We start from the raw sequence: 8,363 nt of genomic DNA on the forward strand, positions 1-8,363 counted from the left end.
GGCTGGATGGCATCACTGACTCGATGGACGTGAGCCTGAGTGAACTCCGGGAGTTGGTGATGGACAGGGAGGCCTGGTGTGCTGCAATTCATGGGGTCGCAAAGAATCAGACATGACTGAGCGACTGAACTCAACTCAACTGAACTGATATGTTTTATGAGGACTTCCCCGGTGGCTCGTTGGTAAGAAATCCGCCTGCCAATGCAGGCGACACAGGTTTGATCCCTGGGTCAAGAAGATCCCCTGGAGAAGGAAACGGCAACCCATTTCAGTATTCTTGCCTGGAAAATTCCATGGACAGAGGAGCCTGGTAGGTGATAGTCCATGGGGTCACAAAAGAGTCAGACACAACTTAATGGCTGAACAACAGCCAAAACATATGCTTTATAAAGTTGCACGGTCCCTGGAGTAAAACAAAAGTATGAGAAGTGGGGGAGGACATTGTTATTTTTTCTTTTATTAATAAAAAGACATATTTAAAACACTAAGTGATCAGGCCAATATCATGCAGGGAATAAGGTACATAACAGTTTAAAAATAAAATTAAAAAATTGGTTAATGATACGGTTATGCTTCTCACCTGGACAATTCTGCCTTCTCTATTTAGACTTCTTCTAATACGGATCTTTGAAAACAATGCAAAATGTTTGAAAATGACAAGCCTCAAGCCATGAAATAGAACAAGTGATAGAGAAAACTAAATCACATCATGTTGAAAACTTTTCTCTCTAAATTTGCAGATGTTAAAAAATGAAAAGCATTTCATTGTCTATTGGCCTAAGTTCTTTTTCCTAAGAATTTCCACAAAGATTTTAGATGAAACACTCCTATAAATGTAGTATCAATTGTGTGTAATATCAACTGAAACTGTGGTAATATCCTGCAGTTCATATGGAAAGGGCAAACAATAACTTCTTTTATTTTAAAAAATCAATTTTTGCTCATAGGTAGGATTTTGCTGTTTGAAAAGGGAGAGCAAAAGGACATGTATATATTCTTTATCTCTATCACCCTCTGTCATGAACTAGGAGAAATGTAATATTTCTCTAAAACAGTATTCTCTTTGCTCCCTCATCCAACACCAAGACAGACACTGTAAAATGTGCAGGAGTTTAAGAAAACAATGCAGAATTGATCAAGTCATTATATGTAATCACTTGGAAGGAAGAGTTTATATATGTGCATGGTTTCCATGGACTAGCCTACTTAAAAATTACCCACTTAGTTTGAAGGTACCATATGTAATCTGAGATGAAACATCCCTTTTCCTTTGACCTTTCAAATATGATCATTTTAAAACAGATCTTATGTAATGTTCCATGCATGTTTGTGTGTGTCTGCCTGTGCATTTGTGTGGAGATATATATGATCTTCTTTGATTTACTATAGCGTTGTGTCCTCATAAACATCATAAATTGAAAATATTTTAAGTGGAAAATGCATTTAAAACACTTAACTTACCAAACATCACCACTGAGCCTACCTTAAATGTGCTCAGAATGCTTACTTTAGCTTATAATTGAGTAAAATAATCAAACAAAAAACTTATTTTATAATCAAGTGTTGAGTATTTCATGTAATTTATTGAGTGAAAGTGTTAGTTGCTCAGTCATGTCTGACTCTTTGCAATTCCATTGACTGTAGCTCACCAGACTCCTCTGTCCGTGGGATTTTCCAGGCAAGAATACTGGAGGAGAGAGTCAGTCCCTCCTCCAGGGAATCTTCCCATCCCAGGGATCGAACCCAGGTCTCCTACATTGCAGGCAGATTCTTTACCATCTGAGCCACCAGGGAAGCCCAAGTTATTGAATACTCTACTGAAGATGAAAACACAGAATAGTTGTATGTGGACAGAATGGATGTAAATGTATTGTTGTTTACCCTCTTGATCATATGGCTGACTGAGAGCTTCAACTGCCCTGCCCAGTACCATGAAAGCATCAAATGCATATCACTAGACCAGAAAAAGATCAAAATTCAAAGTTCAGTTTCTACTGGATGTGTATTGCTTTCACACCATGGTAAAGTTAAAAAAAAATTGTAAGTTGAACTATTGTAAGTCTGGGATAGTCTGTATTTACCTAACGTATGTATGAAAAACAAGGATACTCCTTTATTACAATTTTGTTCTCTTTCATAAAATTAGCCAATCTCTGACTTTAGACCTTTGGTTGGGAATCCAGAATTTTAAAAGTTTTGTTTACATTAAAAATTTAACTTGGATTTTAGTAGTTTATCTATGTAGTTCCATAGAAGAAATTAATTGCTTTTAGGACAACTGCAATTAATGAAAGTTTATTAATTTTAACTGACTATTTCATGACAAACTTTAAAGGAAGGCAGCAATGAAAATTTGGAAATACTGGGATTATCCTGAAACTTCTTTAATTGAAGAATTTGCAAACGATAAATGTTGTGAAAAATTTTTAAGGGAGCATGAAATGCCATATCATATCACATCACAATAATATTCTAAGTCTCTCATCAAAGTATCAGAGAAGGCAATGGCACCCCACTCCATTACTCTTGCCTGGAAAATCCCATGGATGGAGAAGCCTGGTAGGCTGCAGTCCATGGGGTCGCTAGAGTCGGACACGACTGAGTGACTTCACTTTCACTTTTCCCTTTCATGCATTGGAGAAGGAAATGGCAACCCACTCCAGTGTTCTTGCCTGGAGAATCCCAGGGACGGGGGAGCCTGGTGGGCTACCGTCTATGGGGTTGCACAGAGTCGGACACGACTGAAATGACTTAGCAGCAGCAGCAGCATCAAAATACAGAAACATAGAAGTTGTCACGGGTGCTAAAATTATGGACCATTCATTTTCTTCCCAAAAGCAATCATCCCTAAAATCAACTTTGAATATTAAATACCTTTCATCTTTCACTGTAATTCAGTTGATAACTCTGCCACCCTTGATTTTCCTAAGTGCTTCTTTAATCCATTTCTAGCTCTACAAATAGCAACAACTTGTGGTTAAAAGTTATGCCAGATTAGAACAAATAAAATTACACTTTTTAAACTTATGTCACTCAAGTTTCAAAGCAAGCTCTATTCACACTTTGGATTAGTTCATTCAGTTCAGTCAGTTCAGTTCAGTCACTCAGTTGTGTCTGACCCTTTGTGACCCCATGAACCGCAGCACACCAGGCCTCCCTGTCCATCACTAACTCCCAGAGTCCACCCAAACCCATGTCCATCAAGTAGGTGATGCCATCCAACCATCTCATCCTCTGTTGTCCCCTTCTCCTCCTGCCTTCAATCTTTCCCAACATCAGGGTCTTTTCAAATGAGTCAGCTCTTCGCATCAGATGGCCAAAGTACTGGAGTTTCAGTTTCAACATCAGTCCTTCCAATGAACACCCAGGAGTGATTTTCTTTAGGATGGATTGGGTGGATCTCCTTGTAGTCCAAGGGACTCTCAAGAGTCTTCTCCAACATCACAGTTCAAAAGCATCAATTCTTCGGCACTTAGCTGTCTTTATAGTCCAACTCTCACATCCATACGTAACCACTGGAAAAACCATAGCCTTGACTAGATGAACCTTTGTTGACAAAGTAATGTCTCTACTTTTGAATATGCTATCTAGGTTGGTCATAACTTTCCTTCCAAGGAGCTAACATCTTTTAATTTCATGGCTGCAATCACCATCTGCAGTGATTTTGGAGCCCAAAAAAATAAAGTCAGCCACTGTTTCCACTGTTTCCCCATCTATTTCCCATGAAGTGATGGGACCGGATGCCATAATCTTAGTTTTCTGAATGTTGAGCTTTAAGCCAACTTCTTCACTCTCCTCTTTCACTTTCATCAACAGGCTCTTTAGTTCTTCTTCACTTTCTGCCATAAGGGTGGTGTCATCTGCATATCTGAGATTATTGATATTTCTCCTGGCAATCTTGATTCCAACTTGTGCTTCATAAGGTTGCCATAAAAACGTAACAAAAAGTGGGTGGTTTAAACAACAGATTCATGGTCTCACAGTTTTGGAAGCTGGAAGTCTGAAGTCAAGGTGTCAGCAGGTTGGTTCCGTAAGGCCTGTGAGGGAAGGATCTGTCTCAAGCCTCTCTCCCTGGCTTGTTAATGGTTATCTTTTCTCTATCTCTTCCCATGGCCTTCTCCATGTCTGTGTGTCTATCTCCAAATTTTTATAATGTCTCCCTTTTTATAATGCTACCACTCGTACTGGATTAAGGGCTATCCTAATGACTTCATATTAACACATTACCTCTCGAAAGACACTTCTTCAAATAAGATCACACTGAGGTACTGGGATTCAGGACATCAGCATTTGGATTTGGTAGGGTGCACACAACTCAACATATGACACTATTATAAAACTTTATGTAGAAAATTCTTTACATAAAAAATATGCATGCATGCTAAGTCACCTCAGTCATGTCTGACTCTTTACAACCCTACAGACTGTAGCCCACCAGGCTCCTCTGTCCCTGAGATTCTCCAGGCAAGAATACTGGAATGGGTTGCCATGCCCTCCTCCAGGGAATCTTCTCAACCCAGGGACTGATGCGAGAAATACATCATCTGAGCAAAGAAACAACATTGGAACACATCTCTGTGAGTACAACCTACCTGGGTAAGATGAAAGCACTGGATCTGTGTGTGCAAGCCCAGCAAGCAAACACAGATTCACTCAAGTTTGTAGTGGAGGTTAAAAAAAAACTGTACCAATTGAGAACTTTTTTGCTCTAGTGACAAGTGACATAAAACCCAGCCTAAATGTGGCTTAAACAAAAAGGACACGTATTGGTTCCTGTAACTGAGAAGTCTAGGGACAGGACTGGTTTGGAATATGTCTGGATTCAAAGCTCAGGCAATGTCATCAGGATGAAATTTTCCTACGTTACTCAGCTCTGCCTTTATCTTGTCGGCTTCATCCTTTCAGATTTAAGTCCTGCAAGAAGAAATTTTCCACAATCATCTGCAAAATTCTTCTCGTATCTTACTGTCTCAGACTGGGTCATGTGCTCATGCTAAGCACTGTGGCCTGGGAAAGGCAAAACTCCGAGTTAAGTCTGAACTTGCAAACCACACACCTAGAATGGAGTAAGTTCTAAGTGGATAAATTCAAAATGGGGCAAACGTTGATCCCTAAATGAACATCAAAATATGTTACTAGAGGTGGGGTAGTTGGATAGGAGATGCCAAAAATCAACAAATATTCAGTACAGAGGCCCAACTGACAAACCCAGAAGTCAGTGGGGCAACATGGAAATAGTATTTCCTTACCTATTCAAGATCTCCCTTGGGTCAACAAATGAGTTTTAAGGACCCATCTCGGAGTTCTCATTAGTGCCTAGAGTATCTGTGAAACAAATATCAGCTAAACCTCTGATTTTGTGTGCAAAAACCTACGTCAACCAAACTTTTGCAAAAGATATAAAATCACTGAAAACAATGGCTTTGATTTCTTGAGTATAAATAACCAGTGTGACTTAGGAATGCAGAGGACTATAGACAAAAGCCAAAAGAGAATAAGCTTAAGTAAAACTAAGAAAGACCTTTTTTTTTCAATTGGCCTTTTTTTCCCCCTTTTTGTCTCTAGTAGAGTCTCCAACCACTGAAGAGAAATCAATATTTTATCCTCTAATAGACTAAGAAAAAGGAAACTTTGAAAATTTTTATTTAAAGGCTGGCGTCACTTTATCTTCTCAGTTCATTAAGACGGTGTCACAGATTCACGGAATGATATTTCTGGGTCCACACTCTCTCAAACCAATTAAATGAGCATGACAAATTATTGGTTGTAGATCTTTCATTTCAACTCGTTAACTCATTGTTCATATATGTATTGAATCATATTTAAGACTGAGGATCTACAACATAATCAAGAGAATATGTGTGTAAAGTAGCTTGTTGGTTAGAGATGAACAGCTTTTTTTCTAGCAGATTTTGTGACATCGTTCCTTATTTTTATATAAGTTTCCACTTGAAGATCAAACAAATAGATCCTTTAGATTGTCACCACCTTTGGGTTTCTCTATGTTGCTTTTTTTTTTTTTTTTGGCCTGGATATGGAAGCAAGCTGTCTTAGAAACATGACCAACTTTATAATTTTTAAGCAAGAAGTTTGGTCTGCACTACAGATGAATATATATCATTGAAAGTTATCTATTTTTGTCTTCTCTCTTTTCTGCACTGAGGAAGGGTTTCCCCTTGCACACCTCTCTCCTTTCCCTTCCTCTTTTTATCCATCAAAAAAGTGTCCAAAAACAAGAGAAAGGATTAGACCCAGCAAAAGCATACTTTATATCCTACTTAATATGAAATGAGTTCCAATTACCAAGTTCCCCACAATGCACACCAAAGGACCAGCTGAAAATGGTTAGGAAATGTCAGCAATTTTAAATGTGTTACTAATTATTTCTGTACCTCATCAACAACTCAGCACTTTTATTCTTGGTAACCATGACTCACCCTCTTCATCCATTCATCATTTCAGTTAGCTTTTTCTATTATGGCTATTTTCATGAGAAAAGTGACCCCAAAGAGGTGTTGGTCCTGGATGTTATTCAGAGACACACCTTCCACCCACTTCTCTCTATCACCATACCCTGCAAGTTCTCACTCTGATCTTTGAGTTCAGTGAGAGGATTGGAGTGTGAGAACAGTTTGCTGAAAATCTAAGTCTGACTCTGAGAAGGCTCTTTAATGGTGTGTCTCTTAAGAACTGTATTTTGAGTACTCTACTTTAAAATCTTTTCAACACTACACAAACGTGAGAAATAGATGTGTATTACCTATCATCTTTTAGCCATGAGGTCAGGGATTCCCATTGTATTCCTAAAACCCAAACCTGAAATTGCTTAGACTAAAGGCTGCATTCGTAAGTACCTGTTCAATAAATAAATAAATAAAAGAATGGATGTTGCCAGGCATAATAATCAAATATAATAAGGAAATACTTTACTATCTATAACCTTGAATCCCCTAATCCCCTCTAGACTGGATGAAATATGTTACTGGAAGACCATCAATCAATTGAGCACTTTGATGAATGTCTACACATGAGTTTGAGAGTATAAGCCAGAAGACATGCAATGATCTGGATGGAGGTGGCAGTAAAGAGTGAGAGAGGAGACCCTGGATGGCAGCAGAGCTCTGAGGGACTTGGGGGAGCAAGGTTCACTACTATGAAGCTTTACAATGGTTTGTGCTAGAATATGTCATGGACTAAGTCCCTCTTTTGCCTTCTACAAGATATTCAGTGAATTTTACATTTTTCACTACTGTGAGGATGATCTTTTGGGGAACTTGAGAAGTCTGCAGCTTTTTTGCCTTGCTAGACTCCCCCCTGAGTGAAGATAGCTGACAAGAAAACAGGATAAGGAAAGTATAAATCTTTAGGTGGAAATTTTTCAGAAATAGTAAAAAAAAAACCAAAACCTGATGACTACATAAGTCATCCATGAGACTGGGGGCACAATTCAACTCTAGAACAGATCAGATGGTTCAGGGAAACCAAGCTGCCATCCAGGTTGAATACTGCCCCCTCAGAGTGGAAGGATGGAAGCCTCAGAGAAGTACAACTAGATGCTCTTTGAATATACTCTCCACTGTGCCATTTGCAGTTCCCCAGCAACTATCACCTGATTACTATCAAAGAGCTTGGACTATGCCACCTTTTTTATGACTAAGCTCCTAAAAAATTATCAGTATTTGTGATTAATACTGTCAGTTCAGTTCAGTTCAGTTGCTCAGTCATGTCCGACTCTTTGCAGCCCTATGGACTGCAGCACACCAGGCTTCCCTGTCCGTCACCAACTCCCAGAGCTTACTCAAACTCATGTCCATCAAATCAATGATGCCATCCAACCATCTCTTCCTCTGTCATCCCTGTCTCCTGCCTTCAATCTTTCTTAGCATCAGGGTTTTTTTCAATGAGTCAGTTCTTTGCATCAGGTGGCCAAAATATTGACGTTTCAGCTTCAACATTAGTCCTTCCAGTGAACATTCAGGATTAATTTCCTTTAAGATGGACTGGTTGGATTTCCTTGAAGTCCAAGGGACCCTCAAGAGTCTTCTCCAACACCACAGTTCAAAAGCATTAATTCTTCGACACTCAGCTTTCTTTATAGTCCAACTCTCACATCCATACATGACTACTGGAAAAACCATAGCCTTGACTAGATGGACCTTTGCTGACAAAGTAATGTCTCTGCTTTTTAATATGCTGTCTAGGTTGGTCATGGGAGAAGGAAATGGCAACCCATTCCAGTACTCTTGCTTGGAAAATCCCATGGACAGAGGAGCCTGGAAGGCTGCAGTTCATGGGGTCGCTAGGAGTCGGACACGACTGAGTGACTTCACTTTGACTTTTCACTTTCGTGCATTGGAGAAGGA

This window comes from Bison bison, unplaced genomic scaffold (assembly GCF_000754665.1).
Source record: "Bison bison bison isolate TAMUID 2011002044 unplaced genomic scaffold, Bison_UMD1.0 scf7180017864389, whole genome shotgun sequence".
NCBI lineage: Eukaryota > Metazoa > Chordata > Mammalia > Artiodactyla > Bovidae > Bison > Bison bison.